The sequence below is a fragment of the Macaca mulatta genome, chromosome 3 (assembly GCF_049350105.2).
Source record: "Macaca mulatta isolate MMU2019108-1 chromosome 3, T2T-MMU8v2.0, whole genome shotgun sequence".
In the NCBI taxonomy this organism is placed as follows: Eukaryota; Metazoa; Chordata; class Mammalia; order Primates; family Cercopithecidae; genus Macaca; species Macaca mulatta.
The window spans coordinates 168,560,571-168,572,076 of record NC_133408.1 but is presented as its reverse complement, the minus strand read 5'-3'; positions in this window follow the sequence as shown (position 1 = coordinate 168,572,076).

Here is an 11,506-nt window from a genome sequence, read left to right as displayed (position 1 = left end):
CAGGTCCTCAAATCTCATTTCGTCTCTAAAAGGGGGATCATGTTACTGAGCTGACAGCATTGATATGGGGCTCCTGGGATAGAGGCTGTTCAGGGGCTCAGCTTGGCTCGGGTCCTGCCTTCCCTCAACTGAAAGAACCTGAGCCAAGAATCACCTGGGGCCAGAGACATGGCCTGGGAGGAAGGAAGGACAGAGAGCAGCACTCCAGTGCTTCCAGGATCCGGGATCCCCTGGCCTCCCAGTGCCATCCTGGGGGTGGAAGAGCAAGTAGACGGGAAGTGAAGCCACACCCGGCCCCTGTGTGAGCGCTCCCAGTTCCCCCTTGATGGGGCAGGAGGCGGTGGGGACAGGGAGGTCTGTCCAGGCCCCCCACTCCCCACGGTGAGAGGGCCCCTTCCCCCATTTCCCCTGGCTGGAGTATCACAGACTGAGGGTGTGGTAGGAGGCACCCTCCCCTGACTCAAGTAGAAGCTACTCTGTGTGAGTGAGAGTAGAGTGGGGTGGCAGGGGTGGGGGACGGCGGGGGGAGGAGGGAAGCCGTGTCACCAAAGGGAACTGAAAGAAACCCAGAGGCCCATTGGGCAGCTGAACAATACACCCTGGCTCTGGAACAGCCCCCTTCAGTGCAGCCTGGGTGGATGATAACTGCCTTTGCCTCTCAAAACCACCCCAGGAAACCCATCCCCTTAGCCTGGGCTCTCAGGAGTCCGTAGGATGGCCGTCCTATTTCTCAGAAACCCCAAGTTTCTGAGAACCTGTTGGCTGGACATCAGGCTCTGAGGCCAACAGGTCTGAGTCAAATCCTTACTCTGCAATCTAGAATTGCGTGACCTGAGCAAGCCATTCACTCCCCCAGAAACCCCATTTCCCATCCGTAAAGGAGAATGGTGACCCCAGTGTCACAGATAGGCTGTGAGTCTACATTCAACAATGCTTCTCAGGCATGTTGTACCTGCCAGGATAAAGTGGTGGACAATTTCTACTTTGTCTAAAAATCCCTGCCCTCCTAGAGCTTCCATTCTGCAGAGTAAGATAGACAATAAATCCTCAAGTAATGAAACTGGGTGAGGCCTTCAGGGGTACCTCACAGGCTATGGCTTTGCTAGGGACAGTCACTGGAAGGTTCAGACCTGAGGCATGACACAGTCTGATTTAGGTTTTAACACCTTTTGGCCGGGTGCGATGACTCACACCTATAATCCCAGCAGTGTGGGAGGCCGAGGCAGGTGGATCACTTGAGGTCAGCAGTTCAAGACCAGCCTGGCCAACAGGGGGAAACCCTGTCTCTACTAAAAAAAATACAAAAATTAGCCAGGCGTGGTGGTTCATGCTTGTAATCCCAGCTACTCAGGAGGCTGAGGCAGGAAAATTGCTTGAACCCAGAAGGCGGAGGTTGTAGTGAGCCGAGATCGCACCATTGCACTCCAGCCTGGGTGACGGAGCGAGACTCCGTCTCAAAACAAAAAAGAAAAAAAAAAACACCTCTGGTTCTTGTATTTGAAGTGCTCACTTGCTTTGAAGTTTCTGGCACATAGAAGTGGTATCTTTTTTAGGATTAATACCCAGGACGCCACGGCTGGGCCTTCCCCCCCATTTCTTACTAACTAACACCGGCTCAGAGCTTTTTGGGGTGTGACCTGGAAGTCCCCCATTCAGCCAGCCTGTCACATGAACACTTCTACACTTGGAGTCCCCACCTTTCCCAATCCATGGCTCTGTCTTCACATGGCCTGTGAAGGAAGCTGCCCGGGCCCTTGCTCCAGGCCCTGACAGGTCCACCTGTCCTCTCTGATGCCTGCAACCTGGCTCTTGTCCTTGTCCGTGGAATCTGTTCTGGCCTCACACCGTCCTCCAGGCCTTGGATCCACAGCTCAAGCAAGCCCTGAAACCCACCAGAACTCCCCGACAACTCCGGTCTCTGCTGGCCTCCTGTAGCTACCTGTCTTTCTCACTTAAACCCTCAGATCTTGGGGTTTCACTCTTTCCTAGATTTCTCACCATTCCCTTTAAATAAATGTGCTGAAGCCCTCTCACTTCCCTCTGGGATTCCTCTCCCAGCTCAGCTCCCTGAGTCTGCGCCCCTGCCCCCCTGCCGCCTACTGCGGGCCTCCAGGACACCAGCCCAGAGGTTCTCTCCTCCCCTACTGGCTGCACGTGGTCTGATTCAGTGTTTCTAAAACTTGCTTAGCTCAGCACTGTGCTCAAACCACTTCCCTCCTGGCTCCTGGGCTCTGTCACGGACGGGGTGGGATGTCCGTCCTTCCTGCATGTCTCGAGGGCTCGCTGTGGAGCACGAGGCACCTGGACAAGGAGGAAAGGGAAAAGGACAAAGTCTAGCTAGAGACCCCAGCCTTCTGGGGCCCTTGCTTTGTGGGGACAGATGCCAACCCAGCCCCACAGGCACCAGCTGAAGACCTCTGGTATGCTCTTTTGTCCCAGAATGAGCCTGGTTGGAGCTCAGCATCTGCAGGTGTCCCCACCAGGCCCATGAGGTCCACCTATCTTTGATGTGCAGTGCAGGGGGCCCCCGGCCTCAGACTCCAAAACATTTCTGAACCAGATCCATCTCAAGCCCTTGCAGCTTAGAACCAAGGCTAGGACTGCTCCTGGGTAGGATGGTGGTCCCTCCCAGGTGGGCTCAGACGGGAAAGGGGGAGAGACGCAATTCTCTCCAGGATGGCAGGGCCAGCCCAAGGGCATGGGGTGCTCTCCTCAGAGTGGTGGGGAGGTGACAGAGCCAACCCTCTGCGAGGGACCTCTCCAGGGCTGACCCCGATACTCTCTGGCCTGCAGTCACTGATGTGTGAGGTCATGGGAGGGGTGTGGGGTATGACATTCCTCTTGTGTGGCCTCTCGACACTCAACCATGAGGAGGCACGTCCCAGTGGTCCCTCTCTGGCCCCTGAGGGGTGGGGTGTGGGGGTGGGTTGCGAGTTGAGCATTTCAGGTGTGAGGCAGGGAGGAGAGGGAGCACTTGGGGGCTGGCAGCTGAATGGAGTTGCAGGGCCTGGTGTTTGGCTCTTGCCAGCTGCTCCCCGGGCCAACACTATGACCCTGTGGGTCAGGCCTTGGGGGCTCTGGGTGGGGCACCTTCTAGGAGTCTCTCGTGTTCCTGTAGCCTCTGATTCTGGGGGCAGAAAGTCAAGAAAGCGGAGAGCCTAGGGGCTGAAGAACCCTGTGGGGGCCATGGGCCAGGGCCCCCTCTCCTGTCTTGAGCCCTTTCAGGGAAGAAAAGGGTGTCAGGCCTCATTGGAGGGGGTTCTGGGGGCAGGTTCTTACCAGGCCAGTGTCCTGGAGCCTTGATGCTTTGCAGTTCTCCAAGCCAGGAGCCAACTGAAGCCTGAGGCCCACCCAGACCCCCGTGCCGGGCAGACTGGACCCCTGAGCGCGCCAGTGGACCTGTGGATTCAGGAGCGTCTCCGCCAATCCGTGCCTGTCTCGAGGGTCAGGTCTCCTCTGTGTCTTCTAGTCCGTCCTCCTCCTTTCTCTCCTGGAGCAGCACCTCCAAAGCCATGGGGATACTGGCATACCCTGATAACCTGTCCAGGGGCCATTGCTAGGGAGCGGGGGTGCAGGAGAAGTTAGGAAGAAGAAAGGGGCACCTGCTCAGGCAGGAAAGAGCTTATGGGGCCTCTTCACTGGCTCTAAGGAGGCTCTGCTTTGCAGTAGCAGACCATAGGAGAGCCCAAGAGGACTGTGCCAGGGGCCAGACAGCCGAGCTCAGAAGGGTGGGGCAGTTTACCCAAAGGCACACAGCAGCTAGTCACATGAGGCACTGGCACTTGAACCAGACTAAACCATCAGTGACATTTTATCCTTTGGGAACCAGACAGACTTGGGTTCAGGTCATAGCTGGATGAGCTCAGCAAGTTGTTCGACCTCTCAAGTCTGGGTGTCCTCACTGTGAAATGGAACTAATGATACACCGTCAGCAACAAAGAACTGCTGTTCCGCGGTGAGGATCAGGCCCAGCCCAGCGCTGGACACACAGTGGAAATGATTCTACTAAACATAGCAGTAGCTGCTCCATAGAACATGTCCGGTGCTCCGGCGGTTCTGGGCGACTGCCTCACCATGACCAGCTGTCCTGCCTGATTCCCTGGGGCAGGCAGAGCCGGGAGGCATGCAGGTTCCCACTCTCCCTCAACTCAGAGATCCCTAGACTGCCCCTGGGCCACGCCCTCCTTTTCCCCTCTCCCTCCACTGGGCCTGACACGGTAGGGGAAGGGTGGAAAGCAGCTGGCTGCTGGCGGCCTCCTTCCTCACCCTGGCCCTGGAGTGTTCTCTATGTAGAGAAGGAGGCCCATGTACCGAAAGAATGATCATGGACCCCCAAAGAGCCTGCCTGCCACCCCCTACACAGGCTGCCTTACTATAGGAACAGGCCCAAGAAAAATCAAGAAACGGAGAACGAATTAGGGGATGGGATGTGGGGAAGGGTCGACCACGAAGGGACGGCATGAAGTGATGGGAACAGTTCTGTCTCTTGACTGTGTCAGTGTTTACACAACTCTCCGCCTTTGCCAAAACTCCTAGAACCGTACGCTAAAAAGAGTGAATTTTACTGTATGTAAATGTAAAAATTTTTTAAATGTTTCATGATTCAGAAGATTCAAACTCCAAATGTCAAGAAGTTTTGGCTGGGCACGGTGGGTCATGAATGTAATCCCAGCGCTTTGGGAGGCTGAAGTGGGCAGATCACCTGAGGTCAGGAGTTTGAGACCAGCCTGGCCAACGTGGTGAAACCCTGTCTTTACTAAAAATACAAAAAACTACTCAGGCACAGTGGCACATGCCTGTAGTCCATCTAACTTAGAAGGCTGAGGCAGGAGAATCACTTGAACCTGTATTCAAAAAAAAAAAAAAGGAGTTTTTAGGAAAAGCTTAACTAATTTATATGGTTTATATTTTCCTTCATACCTAAAAAAAAGACTTATATGTAATTATGTCTTAAATAAGTCTTTCAAGTATGTTTAAAATAAAAATTCTAAGTAATTTTCTTTTTTTTTTTTTTTTTTGAGATGGAGTCTCGCTCTGTCACCCAGGCTGGAGTGCAGTGGCACGATCTCGCTCACTGCAACCTCCGACTCCCTGGTTCAAGCAATTCTCCTGCCTCAGCCTCCCAAGTAGCTGGGACTACAGGCACCCACCATGATGCCCACCTAATGTTTGTATTTATAGTAGAGACAGGGTTTCACCATGTTGGCCAGGATGGTCTTGATCTCCTGGCCTCCCAAAGTGCTGGGATTACAGGCATGAGCCACCAAACCCAGCCCTAAGTAATTTTTTTAAAAAGGAAAAAGAAAGAAAAATAACAGATCCGAGAGGCATCCTTCACAAAGAGGCAAGGTGGTGCCGTCTTCTCTTCGCACTCCGTCCCTCCAGTCTGGCTGTTCTGGGCCATCGCCGAGTTGTCCTGCCAGTCCCTCTTCTGCTTCCCTCCAAGCTCTTGGGAGACTGAGCACTGTCTCCAGGGATTTGGTTATGTCTATCAGGCTCCCTGACTGCCCCACGGACCCAGGCCAAGAGTCCACCCTCCATGTGGGTGGCTTCAGGTGAGGGTCCTGGCAGGAGACAGGTGATATTGGGCAGAGGAGAGTTGAGTGAAGTGGACACTTGCAAAGGTGTAGACAGGGTTCTGAAAGCTACTGTGGAACTTCCAGACATCCAGGGCCTAGCATCAGCTGGGAACCACCTCCACCCTCAGAGGGGCCGTCCTTTGGGACCTTTGCCAGGGGAAGATTGCAGGCAGAGGGAAGAAATCCCTTTTGTCCCATTCTCTTGGCCTCCTGTCTCTTGCCCATACCTCCTGGTGGGAGGGGCAGAGCTGGCCCGGGGGCCATGCATATTCCGAGTGCCCTGGAAAGCAGGACTGGTGGCAGCTAATGAGGGGAGGGAGTGCTTTCCTCTTGGCCCCTGGCAGGGCTGGGAGGGAACTGACACTGAGCTGGGCACCTGCACACCTGTGCATGTGCATTCTCTGACCTGCATATCCCACTGCAAGTCATGGTATGCTTGTTAATCACCCCTCTTGCTCCAGGTGCATCTCCCAGGAGAGTCAGGGGTTTGGTGGAGGCCACATGGGCCCACCAGCCTTGACTGTCCAAGGGTGCAGGGGCGGAGAAGCAGTGAGGCCCGGATCTCATGGGGAAGACCTTGCAAGGGGCTCTTAGTCTTTGGGTTCCAGGAGCCAGCACTGGGATTGGGGGTGAGGGCCAGGGTGGGAGGTCAGAGGCCTAGGGCAGGCCCTCTCCTCTGCCGTCTCCCACGTGGGTCTTCAGACACTGTACCCCTACCTCTACCTTGGACCAGAGCTTGGCAGGCAGCACCCTGCACTACTGTGTGGTGGATGCCAGGAAGCTGAGCATCACTGGGATGAGGGGCAGGGGCCTGCAGTGAAGATGAAAGGGCAGTGCTTCCCTCCTGTTATGCACCCCAGCCCCAACCAAGAGCTGAACTCTGTTCCCTCAAGCCCTCAGTCAGGCCCCTGTGGAAGTCTGAGTGAGTGGCAGGGCACCCTGTCCTACTAGGTGGACTCCGGTGTGTAGGTGACCCTGGGTCTTCACCCATGGCACAGGTGTGCCGTGGTCTCTGGTCTGTTTCCAAAGATTTCCAGATGTGCGGAGAGTGGGTTCCAATAGGGACCTGGTACTTTCTCAGCAGGGCTTCGGCTGACCAGAGAAGGGAGAGCATTTCAGCGGCCTCCACTCCCGATGCCTCCCCACATCAGATGCCCCGCTCTGCCCTTCATCCCCTCTCTGTCCTCTAGCCAGTCCCAGCTCAGGCCTTGACACATTTTAGGATGTGCAAGGGAAGGGTGAGGCAGCTGCCATTCCCACTGAGCCCTGCCCTGCTTTTATTGGCCCCTGGGGCAGAGGGGAGTGTGGACAGTTCAGGGCTTCATGATGGGAGGCAGTCAAGGTGTGGGACGGGGGTGGCAGAGGAAGCTGCCAAGGCAGCCTGACAGCAGTGGTGCCCAGACCCTAGGACATACCCTTTAATGCTCACCCCTGGCCCCTGTCCTAGGGCCAGGACATCTATTTTGACTCATAAATCTGAGGTGATCACCAGGGCCGTGCAGCCCAAACACATGCCCATCAAAGCCACAGCCGCTGTTTTGCTCACTGGGGCCACCCTGTGGCCATCTCAAGGCCCCAGTTCTCCTCCTTGGGGCTCCCTTGTCCCAGGCGGTGCATCCCTCTTCAGGCAACTTTCCTGCCGTTGCCTCCGCCCAGGACCTTTGCTGTGTGCAGCTTACCTGGACGGGACAGGAAGACAGTATAGTATGCTGCCCACAGGTAAGCCCTAGACCAAACATGACGAAAATCACTCAAAAATGTAGTTAAAAAATCACTAAAGGATTTAAAATGTCCTACTAGAAGTATTCACTTAATGTAAAAAAAAAAAGCAGTGAAGGAGAAATAGAGGAGCAAAAAAAGACATGAAATGTTTAAAAATAGCAGATGGAAATTCAACTATGTATATTGATAATGTGAATGGATTAAATCAGGGGTCCCCAACCCCTACACCGTGGATTGGTAGTAGTCTCTGGTCTCTTAGGAACTGGGCCTCACGGCAGGAAGTGAGCAGCAGACAAGCAATGAGCATTACTGCCTGAGCTCCACCTCCTGTCAGATTGCGGTGGCATTAGACTATTATAGGAGGCCAGGCACAGTGGCTTAACCTGTAATCCCAGCACTTTGGGAGGCCAAGGCAGGCAGATCACCTGAGGTCAGGAGTTCGGGACCAGCCTAGCCAATATGGCACAACCCCAGCTCTACTAAAAATATAAAAATTAGCCAGGCGTGATGGTGGGCACCTGTAGTCCCAGCTATTTGGGAGGCTGAGGCAGGAGAATCGCTTGAACCCAGGAGGCAGAGCTTGTAATGAGCCAAGATCTTGCCACTGCACTCCAGCCTGGGTAATAAAGTGAGACTCCGTCTCAAAAAAAAAAAAAAATGATTCTCATAGGAGCTCAAACCATATTGAGAACTGCACATGAGAGGGATCTGGGTTGCACACTGCTTATGAGAATCTAATGCCTGATGATCTGAAGTGGAACAGTTTCATCCCGAAACCAGCCTGCCCCCCAAACCACCCACCACCACCACCCTCCACTGTCTGTGGAAAAATTGTCTTCCACGAAACCGGTCCCTGATGCCAAAAAGGTTGAGCACTGCTAGATTAAACAATTCAACCAAAAGGCAGAGATAGTCAGACCCAATTTTAAAATAAGATCTGTCCAGTTGCAGTGGCTCGTGCCTGTAATCCCAATATTTTGGGAGTCCAAAGCAGGATGATTGCTTGAGGCCAGGAGTTTCAGCCTGGGCCACATAGAGAGACCTCGACTCTACAAAAAATAAAATGAAATAGAAATTAGCCTGGCATGGTGGCACACACCTGTAAGTCCTAGCTACTCAGGAGCCTGTAGTGGGAGGGTCGCTTGAGCCCAGGAGTTCAAGGTTACAGCTAACTGTGATAAACCACAGTACTCCAGCCTGGACAACAAAGAAAGACCCTGTCTCCAAAAAATAAAAATAAAATAAAAATAAATTAATTTAAAAACATACAAATTAAAAACAAAATCCAACAACATGCTATTTACAGGAGGCACACTTTAGATTTAAAGATATAAATAGATTTAATAAGAGGGTAGAAAAAATTGATACCTACCATCATGGTGACGCACACCTGTAATCCCAGCTACTCAGGAGACTGAGGCACAAGAATTGCTTGAACCCAGGAGGCTGAGATCATGCCACTGCACTCCAGCCTGGGTGACAGAGTAAGACTCTGTCAAAAACAAAACAAAACAAAACAAAACGAAAACCAAATATGCATCCGAAACTCTAGCTGAAAAGTAATATTTCCCCTTCACTTTGAACAGCCCTTGAATGACCTGCAATTGATCAATAGATTTTGGAGCGAGAGAGCCAGCACACTGATCAGGAGCACTAACAAGGAAGTAAAAGATCCCTGGAGAGTGAGGAGTGAAGCCCCAAAACTGGTCCCCAAGGAGTTAGATACCAAGAGTCAGGAAGATGTGCTGTGGTAGGAAGCCGTGCATCAAGATATTGCCCATTCTTTTGAAGTGATAACCAAGAGTGAAATGTTTGCAAAACTTTAGGAAAGTAAGTGGAGGTATTATCAGAGTCATATGGCATCTGTTGTCCTAATGTTGTATCATACTATTTCATATTAATTTAAATTTATTGTATCATGTTTTGTCATGTCACCAATTGTAATTATGCAAATATTTATGTACCACTAAGAAAAAAAAAACTGCCAAATAAGCCAATACAGTATTTTTATCTGTGTTTTAGCTTTTCTTTTTAAATGGTCTTTTGAATTTATTGAGACAAACATGTTAATTATATATAATTCTTGTGAATAAACAAGGGGAAATGTAAGAGGAATAAAAAATTAAAATTCTTTAAAATATTATATATATATATATGTACATATATGTGATGATGATGAAGGGGCTCAGAAGTTTATTAGTCAAACTTCCAAGCAGATGAGTAGAGCAGAGCCAGAAACTCTACCCTAAACTAGTAGTTCCCAGTGACTATGCTGATACCCAGAGGTTTGTCCTGATCAGTTCTGAAATGTGTTGCAAGGAATTTCTTACAGCAATAAACCACCAAAGTTCTTGAATGATTTGCTTTTTAAAATATACAATGTTGATTTATCATTATCCACTTTAAAAAATGTTATTTACTCTGGTTTGATTTCCAATGTGTTTCATATATATACACATATATGTGTGTATATATATGATTTCCTATATATATAGAGAGAGCAAACAGCAACCATAAGAAAACTATCATACAGAGTAGATTTAAATTTTTTTTAATTACTAAAGATAAAGAGGGACATTTTATAATGATAAAAGTGTAATCCATCAGGAAGATATGATAATTATAAACATACATGCAACTAACATCAGAACCATACTTCACACAATATATAAAAATTAACTAAAATGGATCGAAGACCTATATAGAAGAGCTAACGCTATAAAACTCCTATAAATAAATATAGGGATAAATCTTCCTAACCTTAGATTAGATAATGATTCCTTTAAAATGACACCAAAAGCACAAGCAACAAAAGAATAAAACATAAATTGGATTTCATCAAAATTAAAAACTTTTGTGCTGCAAAGGACACCATCAAAAAAGAGAAAAGACAACCCACAGAATGGGAGAAAATATTTGCTAACCATATGCCTGATAAGTGACTTGTATCTAGAATATGTAAATAACTCTTACAATTGAATAAGAAGAAGACAAATAGCCCAGTTTAAAAGTGGGCAAAGGATTTGAATAGACACTTCTCCGATTAAAATATATAAATGTCTAGTGTGTACGTGAAAAGATGCTCAACATCATTATTCATTAGGAAAATGTAAATCAAAACCACAATAAAATACCACTCACACTTACAGGATGGCTATAATAAAAAAGACAGATAATAAGAAGTATTGTCAAGAATGTGGAGAAATTGGAACCCTCGCATACTGCTGTTGTATGTGAAATGTACAACAGTGCAGCCACTTTGGAAAACAGTCTGGCAGTTGCTCAAAAGCTTAAACATAGAGGTCGGGCGTGGTGGCTTCTGCCTGTAATCCCAGCACTTTGGGAGGCTGAGGTGGGTGGATCACTTAAGGTCAGTAGTTCGAGACCAGCCTGGCCAACATGGTGAAAGCCCGTCTTTACTAAAAATACAAAAATTAGCCAGGTGTGGTGACACACACCTGTAATCCCAGCTACTTGGGAGACTGAGGCAGGAGAATTGTTTGAATCCGGGAGGTGGAGAATGCAGTGAGCTGACATCGTGCCACTGCACTCCAGCCTGGGTGACGGAGCAACACTCTGTTTAAAAAAAAAAAGCTTAAGCATAGAAGTACCATATAATGCCACAATTCTCTTCCTCATTACAAATGAAAGCTCATGTCCACACAAACTTTGTATATGAATGTTTAAGCAATATTCTTCATAACAGCCAGAAAGTAGAAACAACCCAAATGTCTGTCACCTGATGAATGGATAAATAAAATGTGGTATATAAATGCAATGAAATATTATTTGTCAGTAAAAAGGAACGAAGTACTGCTACATGCTACAACATGGATGAGCTTTTAAAACATGCTACGTGAAAGAAGTCAGATACGAAAGACCACATATTGTGTGATTCTGTTTAAATACAATGTTCAGAACAGGCAAATCCACAGATTAAGAAATGTAGATTTGTGGTTTGCTTTGGGACAGGATAGGGTACAAGATTTCTTTTTGGGATGATGAAATGTTCCAAAATTGGTTGTGGTGATGGTTGCACAACTCTGTGATTATATTGAATTTTTTTTTTTTTTTGAGTCAGGGACTCGCTTTGTCCCCCCAGGCTGGAGTGCAGTGGTACAATCATGGCTCACTGCAGCCTCGACCTCCCAGGCTCAAGCAATCCTCCTACCTCAGCCTCCCAAGTAGCTGGGAATACAGGCATG